The sequence below is a fragment of the Nelumbo nucifera genome, chromosome 6, assembly GCF_055504915.1.
Source record: "Nelumbo nucifera cultivar China Antique chromosome 6, China Antique-T2T, whole genome shotgun sequence".
Lineage (NCBI taxonomy): Eukaryota > Viridiplantae > Streptophyta > Magnoliopsida > Proteales > Nelumbonaceae > Nelumbo > Nelumbo nucifera.
The window spans coordinates 19,346,830-19,357,163 of record NC_142654.1 but is presented as its reverse complement, the minus strand read 5'-3'; the positions used below and the strand labels follow the sequence as shown (position 1 = coordinate 19,357,163).

Genomic DNA, 10,334 nt, shown 5'->3' with positions numbered 1-10,334 from the left:
AGGGGATGTATTTACCGTTTTTTATTTTTTATATATACACTTGGCCCCAAATACTAACTGATCTTCCAAGTAGGACTTTGTTGACTTATGAGTGGTTTAATAAATCGTTTTAGTTATAAAAAAAAGGACTCTTCGGATGGTAGGTTCCAAAGCTGTATAGTTGGACGAGTTTTAGCACGATTGTCTTCACAAAGTGAAAAAAGGGAAATAGAGAATTTAGTTGGACAACCTGATTTTAATATAATACTAGTGGGGACCCGTGTGATGTACGGGATTTATTAAGTAAAAACTGAACAATAGAAATACATAAGAGCATATAATTATTTTATATTTTTAACTTTTTAAATAATTAATAATTATTTATATTTTATATACTACTTTTAATAAATCTTTTACAATACAAAAATAACAATAATTAATTTCAACTAGGGTTGTTCATCAAAATAATGAAACTGACCAACCTGATCAACTCGACCCAAATTGGTTTATTTTCCATTATTTTCGATCGACTTTGGTTCAATAATCTCCCAACGCGACTAAGTTGGATCCAAGGTTCAAAATATCGATACGCCCGATATATCGGTATGGGCATATCGAGCGAATCGATACTCCTTTTAGTGTTTTTTTTTTAAGCCAACAGGTTCAGGGGAGCCGGTTTAGGTCTTTGCCACACCTTGAACTGGCCAAACCATTGATACACCCACAGTAGGGGCATATCGATATATGTGTCAATACTTTGAACCTTGGTTGGATCAGTTTCACTTTGGTCATTTGTAAATCGACCAAATCGAACGACTTAACCATAGATATATTAATATTTTATATTTTAAATATATTTTTTTAATCCAGGAAAGCGGAAATATTCCCATATTTCTTAGTCTAAAATATTTTATATCATAAATTTAATTTTTAAGTTTAAATCGTTTGAATTGATTGGCTAAACCAAAAGTCGACCCAAACCGATACAACCAGAGTGGGCCGATTTTCACAAATAGTCAGTTGGTTTTAAGTGACCAACTCCCCAACCTGACCAGGTCGACTTGGTTGGCCAAACAACCTACAACCGTGAACACTCCTAATTTCAACTATATTAATAGTCTAATCTCTAATAAATAACAATAGTTTATTCTCCAATAATTGTTGAAAATTTATAACAAAGAGACAAATTTTTAAAATATATTGATAATGAAAATACAATAAATAACTAATAAAAATACAAAAATACAATAAATACTAAAAATATGTTAAATTAGTCAATAAATAGTATAATCTCAAATAATATTTTAATCTCTAATAATATTAATCAATAAATTATAAAGTACAATAAATTAAATTTAAAAAGTTCAATAATAGTAGTTTAATCTCTAATAATTATGGAAAATTTTCTATTAAAGAACAAAACAAAAATAAACTTATACATAATTATTGAAAATATATTTGTCACAAAAAACAATAAATAATTACTTTAATACAATAACTATTAATTTTAGTATATATAATTATATAATAAATATATATTAAGAGTTTAAAATTATTATTAATAAATATTAATTTTTTGAAAGTTATTTTGTCGAATTATTAATTGATATAAGTGAAATTAGTTATTTACAACATTATTTAGTTATTTAAATGATATCATTATTTAAATTTTAAAATATTAATTATTTATTGAATTTAATAAGCCATAAAATTAAAATTTGTACTATTATTACATAATTTCATTATTAAAATTTTAAAATATTAAATTATTATTAATTTCAATATTATGTTATAATTATTTTCCTATTTGTAAGATTTTTTTTTAAAATTTATTACATAATTTTTTAACTTTTTAAAATCTAGTTATGGTAAAAATTTCATTATTTAAATATTTAAATAATATGTAAAATATTTAATTTTTTATTTGAACTTTATTTATTTTAAAGATATTACTTAATATTAAATATTTTGTTATGTAATTATTTAATTATTTTTAATATTTTGTTCTTTAAGTTATTTAGTTATTGAAATATTTAAATAATATTTTATTTTTTAATGTTAAATTTTTATTACTTGAATAACATTTAAATTGAATAATCTGAAAAATTATAATTTATATTGTTAGTACATAATTTCGTGTTGAATTTTGTAAAAATATAAAATTAATAATAGTATGAATAATATTAAATCTATTAGAAATACCTTTTGTATTTTTAGTAAATATTTTAAAGTTATTATATAATTTCATTAGAATATTTAAATAATTCTTAAATTTGTGAATTCAAACTTTCTTTAGATAGATATAGATAAAAAGTGGGGGAGAGAGAGAGAGAGAGAGAGAGATTTTATCGCTGGAATGTTACTCACAAAAGGGTAAAAGGTAAGAATTCAAACAAAGAATGTCAATCACTTAAAACTTGTTAGTTGTTACAGCACAGAATGGACAAAAACCTTAAACTATTACAACTCTCTGTTACCCTGTACATCCTCAAATGTTTTAACAACATCGCCAAAATGGAGAAAACAAATGAACCAATATGGTAACCAGGAGATTATATTCCACATCACGTACAAACATGCTATGATCTCTTATCCGTGTAATCTTTCAATTTCTACATGGATAATTTCTCTGCAGCACAGTTAAACATATATAGGTAGAAGCTTATATGAGCAAAAGATGGCAGAATTTAGTTTGACAGAATCAGAAATTTGGACGTTGGCCTTGCAACAAGCATCCCCGTGCAAATAATTATAGCACCCATCTTCTGTAAAGAAATCTAAGTAACCATGCACTTATTTCTGGCCTAGCTGCTGCACCTGTCTGAGGTGAAGAATTTCCAAGATGAACTGAAATGATATTCGGTCCACTGCAAATGCTGTATTTGGACTTCAAAATGCATATGTAAGAAATGGATGAAACGGCATTCACATATAGCTAGCTGCATATAAACTCATATTACATGAATATACCCCCTTGTTTTTCAAAATAAGATTGACATGCTCATGGTTCACATAACTCCCATGAGCAGTACAAGAAATTGGATGAGCCAATATATGAAATAAGGAAATCAACAACCAATTTTCTTGAAAACAACAATAATAATGACATTATTCAACTAAGCAAGTTTGGCTATCATTTGACACTTCTTGCTTTCCATGATACCTAGATACTTGTAAAAGGGTGTTTTACCATATTAAATACTTCAATTTTAGTGTAAATTTTGTATCCTTTACCCTGTCCTGCCATGTGCTTGCCGTATTTCATCTTGATTCTAAAATGTAGGATACAGAAGTCACTACTCACTAATTGTTGGCTCTAGTAGAAAGGATGGAATATCCTACATTGGAGTCTCCAATTTGGAGATGGAGGATTTTTGGGCACTCCACTTGACCCAGACCACATGTAGCACACAACTCTCATTTGTCTTTGAATCTTTGGTTTGAAAAGGGACTCCATGATGATGCCAGAGAAAAGGGTCAGTCTAGTAGTTGTTTTTTTTTTGTCTAGATGGCAACATTAAATTTCATATTTTAAACTGGAAATATATCCCCCCAAAATAAAAAAATATATATGGAAAAAGCAAATTAACAAAATAGTACCTGACACTCTTATATTAGCTTATTTATACGATATGTTTCCTTCACCAAAAATTTGGGAGGAATGTAGAACTAGGCATGAACATTGATACTTTATGAAGTAGAATTCTGGGAAATTAAAAATTATGTCCATAAATTAGTAGCCAAAATGAGAAGTTGAGATGGATCACTGTCAAGGCAAGAAGATAGGATACTGGTGTTCATAGGAACATAAGTACTATGAAACACAGGTACCTATACAAGGGTGTCATATTATGTTAGATACTTAAATTTTTAGTGTAAATTTCGTATCCAATACCCTATCTAGCCATGTCTATATGGTACCCAGGTAAAATAGGCTAGGTAGCCCCAATATATTTTACCCAGATGTGATTAGGACACATTTGGACAGGGTGTTGGATACAGAATTTACACTAAAAATTGAAGTATAGAACACTATGCAACACTCCTATACAAGCATACAAGTACCATAAGCCCCAATAAGTGAAAACTGAGAAGATGACTGAGCTGACTAAAGTGATTGTTATGTGCATAGAAGATCATCAACTGTATAATTGAGTGATCGGAAGTTGATGGTTCTAAAATCCGTTTGACGAAGTGTATGCAAAGGAAGTCAAGGGGGATAGTACCAGAATCCATCTGACGAAGTATCCTACTGTACAACTCTAGATGGCCATGGAATGAGTTGATGATGTCTTCCTTAGGATTGGAACCAGAAGGACGATCCTGATTCATAGTGGAACCTGAAGTCTGATACTCCTAGGAGGCCATGTTTGTTGAGTTGTACTTCTTCTGGCCCTGCTGGCTAGGCTTCGTGTTCTGTTCTGTTGCTGATTTCTTACTTAAATTCTTGAGCCCACTTAGGCTTCCCATGGAGATCCCAGAGCAAATATTGCTAAATGCTGTATTGAACCCTCAAAGATTTAAAACCTGAACCAATAAGTAAGGAAGAACTTAAAATTTTGTCTAATCAACACATTTTCTTCTTCTATATATTCTTCTTCTTCTTCTTCTTCTTCTTCTTCTTCTTCTTCTTCTTCTTTTACTACTACTACTATTTATTTTCTTCTTTTCCTATAACAAAAATAAGGGTTCAGCCCCTATATTTTTTGAATTTTCTTTTCCTTCTTTTCTTCTCATGAATATGCTGATTTTCTATACTTTAACATGATATCTATACTTTCCTTACGAAAATTATGAATAGTTATTAAGGAAATATGGTTATAATACCTAGGGAGCTACCCTAGGATCTATGTTTTTTACATAAAAAAATCCATTGCCTAGGTGAAGTTGCCATCCTGTCGCCTGGCCTCGCCTTGGTGCCTTGAAAACTATGCTTGGAAGATCCATGACCATCATGAGGTAGAGGTAGAAAGAAGGTAGAACAGGCTTCTAACATTATTCCCCAAAAGTTGTAAAAGGAAATTTTAAGAGCACTAGAAATAGATAAAGGAGGCAGAGCCAAGAGAAAGAGGCCAGAGTTGAAGTTTGCCTTCTTGTTGGGACTGAACCCTGCCTATGAACCCTTGAGAGTTCAGATCTTAGGAAGTAAAGGGTTGCTGTCGGTTCATGAGGTATAGGTCCTTGTTCAATTGGAAGAAAATAGGCGGAGTGTGATGGTTACAACCGAGGGGGAGCAACAAGTTGCATTGGCTGCAATGAGTAATAACAACATGGGGAAGAAAAGTGACACCGGGAAGGCTGATGATAAAGACAAGTTGTTTTGTACCCACTGTCGGCACTCACGGCATACACGTGACACATGTTGGGACATTCACGAGAAACCCAAGTGGGCAGTGAAGAACCAAGAACAGGGTAAAGGGCAAGGTCAGAAGAAGACGAACACAACACACTAACAGCAACTGTAAAATAACAATTAAATAATCCTCACAACACTTTCCTTCCCCTCTTTTCACAAATAGAGTATGGTCAGTCTGACATTGTTTGTAGCCAATCTGCTTTATAGCCAGATGAAACTTGTTGAACCAGTCTCTTGGTGATTGCTTTAGACCATACAAAGACTTCTTTAGTCTGCACACTTTCTGCTCTTTGCCTAGGGCACTAAAGCCAGGAGGTTGGACCATGTACACCTCTTCCTCAAGGTCTCCATTTAGGAAGACGTTTTTAATGTCTAGTTGATGAAGATCCCAATCAAGATTTGCTGCAAGGGAGAAAAGGACTCTAATGGAGTTCATCTTGGCTATTGGGGTAAAAGTCTCTGCATAATCTACACCATATACCTGGATAAACCCTTTTGCCACCAACCTAGCCTTGTACCTTTCTTTTGTGCCATCAGCCTTGTGCTTCACTGTGAACACCCACTTGCACCCTACCGGTTCTTTACCCTCAGGAAGATCCACTAATTTCCACGTACCATTTTTATGTAGGGCATTTATCTCTTCTTTCATTGCGTCTGTCCATTCAGGTAGTAAGAGAGCTTCTGCCACATTTTTAAGGATAGGGACACTGTCAATGGAAGAAATGAAAGCACAAAAGGAGGGTGAGATGTTCTCATAGGTAACAAAATGGGTAATAGGATACTTGGTGGTACAAGACCTAACTCCCTTCCTTTTCACAATGGGAATGTCAAGGTCATCACCAGATGGAATATCTATGGCAATAGGATCAGGAACATCAATAGGAATGATAGTACCTGGTTGGATATGATCTGTCCCCAGTGAATCTGATGATGTTGGCAGTATAGTTTCAAGTTGCTCCACAGCTCTTGAATTTAATTGGCTCTTGCGATGACAAAAAACACGGAATGGAGGGGGGTCAGGCAAAGGAGGGACAACCTAAAACTGAACTGGTTTCTCCTCCACCTTACTCTCCCCCTGAGGAGAAACCGGGAAAAAAATATCACTTTCAAAGAGAAACACATCCATAGAGACATAGTACTTCTTGGAAATAGGATCAAAGCATCGATAGTCCTTTTGGGAAGAAGGATAACCCAAGAAGACACAAGGAATGGTACGAGGATCAAGTTTTTCATGAGTTGGAGAAAGGTCCTGGATGAAACAACGATAACCAAACACACGGATAGGAATAGAGAAGAGAGGAGCCTTGGGAAAAAGAAGCTGAGGGGGGGCCTTGTACCCTAACAAGTGAGATGGCATACGATTGATGAGATAGGCAGCACACAACACAACATCCAACCAGAAACGTTTAGGAACATTCATGTGTATAAGTAACCCGTAAGCAACTTCAAGGAGATGACGATTCTTTCTTTCAGCAACACCATTTTGCTGGGGGGTTCTAGCACAAGAGCTACGGTGTATGGATCTGCACGAAGCAAAAAACTCCGTGAGATCACTGTGAAAATATTCTTTGGCATTGTTCGATTGGAAAATTTGGATTTCTGTTTGAAACTGAGTGAATATCAAGCGTTGGAAATCTTTAATGATTTTTGGTACTTCATCTTTGGACCGCATAGGGTACACCCATGTATATTGGGAGCAGTCACCAATAAGTGTAATGAAATATTTATAACCAGACTCGGATGTTAAAGTAATAGGGCCCCAGACATCAGAATAAACAATATGGAAAGGAAAATCAGATTTATTATTTCTTGAAGTAAAGTGATTTCTACAATGTTTGCTCAACTGACAAGTTTGACATGTGAAATCCGACACTGACACTGATTTAAATAAATATGGTAACAAAACTTTCAATGACTCAAAAGATAAATGACCCAAACGGCTATGCCATAAAAGGATTTTGACTCTTATTAGACAGACTCTTAAACTCAATAGCCGCAAGATAAGCTTTATTCTCCAGCATGTAAAGACCATCTACCATACGACCTCTACCAATCGTCTTCCCCGAGGCCAAATCCTATATCATATAAGAGGAAAAGAAAAAGGTTACTGAGCAGTTCAACGGATTTGTTACTACTAACAGAGAACAAATTTATGGGCAGTTTAGGAACATGAAGAACATCAGAGAGGGTGAATCCAAGAGGAAGGGGGATGAATCCTTGACCAGCTATGGTGGAGAAAGAACCATCAGCAAGTCTCACCTTGTCCTGACTAGATAATAGATTATAAGATTGAAAACAATTAGACTTACCCGTCATATGGTTCAAGGCTCCAGAATCTATTATCCAGGGGAGTCTGAGGGATGAGAGGACACTGGAAAGCTACGGCAGAATTACCGTTACCTGATGTAGATGCAAAGGAAGTCGAGGGTGGAGCAGCAGAATCCATCTGGTGGATTGCCCTCCTATACAACTCCAAATGGTCATGGAAAGAATTAATGATATCTTCCCACGGATCAGTCCCGGAAGGACTCATAGTAGTGGTAGATGATTGAGGCTCTTAAGAGGCTAAATTTGCTGCATTAAACTTCCTCTGACCTTGCTGTCCTGGCTTCTTATTTTGATCCGGCTTTTTACTCATTTCCTGAACCCACTTTGGCTTCCCATGAAGCTCCCAACGTGTCTCCCGAGTATGCCTAGACTTTTGACAGTGTGTACACCATAGCTTATCTTTGTCATCAACTTTCTTCTGAAAGCCACTCTTCTTGAAGGAATTTCACTGCCCGTAGCAACACTCCCTTTAGCTGCTAAAGCAACATGCTCTCCCTCAGGATTATTCATCATATTCTGCCTGCTCTCTTCTGACTTACTAGAGCAGATACTTCTTGAACTGATGGGAGGTCTTTACCCCCCAATATCTGAACCCTGATAGATTCATATGTGGGATTCAGCCCTAAGAGAAAGGCAAACACCCATTGTTGGGAAACCAGAGACTTGTATGCTTTGGTATCTGCATCACATTTCCAGTCTATATTCTGATAGTGATCTAGTTCCTCCAAAACAGAAGTCAGGTCGGAATAGTAGACGGAGAGACTCCTCTCCCCCTGTTTACAAGTTGAGGAGGCAGCCTGCAACTGATATATTTTGGCATAATGCCGTTGTTCGGAGTATGTAGACTATGCCTGCTCCCATATCTCATGAGCTGTTTCTACCCACATGAAGGTCTTTCTCACTTGTGGCAGCATAGACAATAACAGCCATGACATCACCATGTTGTTTTCCTGGTCCCACCTATCATGCTCCACACCACTAGACTAGGGTTCTCTGATTCTGCCCTTGATATACCCCGCTTTTCCCCTTGCAGTTATGTAGAGCTTGATTTCCCTTGACCATTCTAGGTAATTGAGGCCATTAAAGGGAATCACAGCCATGGAAAAACTCATGTCAAAACCTCCGCTCATCCCACTCTGACTAGAGGTAACACCAGACATACCAGAATCTTCAGAAGACATAGAAGCTGAATCTGATCAGTCACAATCCAGCTAGAGAACAAGTTTTCAGTTCAGTTCAGACTCACAGTACAGTCAAAAACAGGTTGCAGTCTCAGTTCAGCCACAATTCTGGACACAAGAAAGCTTGTTCTCACACAGAAATCAAAGCTGATCACACACCATTACTGTTCTCAGATTTTGGCCCTACTGAACCATTTTAGACTGATCACACACCATTACTGTTCTCAGATTTCGGCCATACTGAACCATTTCAGATGTGTAAGGCATATCAAAGAAACAGGTCCGACCATTCCCTCTAGCAATAAATCAACTTTCACAGTAACTTAGGTTCAATATGAACAGAAGAAGGAAATAAACTGTTGTCACAGCAGTTACAGATCTGCAGTCTTGAAGAAATAACACCTTTCAGGGCAAAAGAAGGACCACTCAATCCACATACATTGAGAGAAGACACTCTCACACCAGCCGCAGGTCATTAGACCCACATAACCCACTCATCTGGGTACAAAAGGATCAGTTCGATCCACAAAACTGAGGAAGAAAAAAAAAAAGAAAACTCACAGCATTCGTTTTTTCTCCTCCTTGATAATTTCTGGGCTCATGACCAAGAGAAAAGAACTATCTTACAGTGAGCTCCCTCACACGTCCACCATAGATTTTTCTTTGGTTCGATCACCGATAAACAAAAAAGGAAAGAAGCGCCGCCCTGGTCCTAAGATTGGATCTGCCGCTCTGATTCCATGTTTTCTTGGTGCTGAGATGGTGTGATTCCAGAATAGAGAGAAGAGAAGGAGAAGAGAGACAAGAGAAACAGAATTGAGAGAGGCAAAAAGTCAACTGGCGGCGCCAGTTTATTTAGTATCTATACTAGGGCGACCATACAGAAAAAAAGAAAAGGGAAATTATGAAGGTGCCCTTGCAACACTAAACTTAAAATAAACTAAGTTATTCGACATGTGCAATGAGTCTAGTTTCTTCTCTGAGAAGTTCTCCCAAGACTGTATCAAGTATGGGTGAAGTACCCCTATTGAGAATATTTGACCTTATAACTTCATACTTAGGTCTCAGATGCATTAAGAAGTACATGATCTTTCTCCTTTCGAAATGTTCTTTCATAGTTTTAATGCAGCATGCAGAAGTGGATTCACCCATATGAACCAACTCATATTTTGTCCACAAGTTCACAAAGCGAGCATAATATTCCTGTATTTTCTTTTCACTCTGACAATAAGAAAAGATCTTTGTTTCAATTTGATATTGACGGGACATGTTGGACTATTGATACACCTTTTCCATATAGGTAAACATTTCACTAGGAATCCGGAAACTCCTTATCAGAATAACAATATCAATTTCAATGGAACCAAGAAGCCAAGACAGAACTCTGGCATTATCAATCTTCCATTGTTTCATCCCTTTTGAATCAGAATCATCAGGTTGCTTTGTGAAGACATCCACAAACCCCCAAAGACCATTTCCCTCAACAAAGA

General features: G+C 35.9%; 1 protein-coding gene across 4 annotated transcripts in view; it reads right to left on the bottom strand.

Moving 5' to 3' along the window:
• Positions 1 to 2,362: 2,362 nt before the first annotated feature.
• LOC104591259 (Nucleotide/sugar transporter family protein) overlaps positions 2,363 to 10,334 on the bottom strand; it is a 60,290-nt gene continuing 52,318 nt past the window's right edge. For 2 of the 4 annotated variants that reach the window (XM_010250064.3, XM_088889758.1), the window contains one exon: positions 2,363 to 2,918. The gene's annotated coding sequence lies outside the window, so the exon portion shown is untranslated. The remainder of the gene's footprint in view (positions 2,919 to 10,334) is intronic. The other 2 variants (XM_010250066.3, XM_010250065.3) reach the window with 2 other exon arrangements.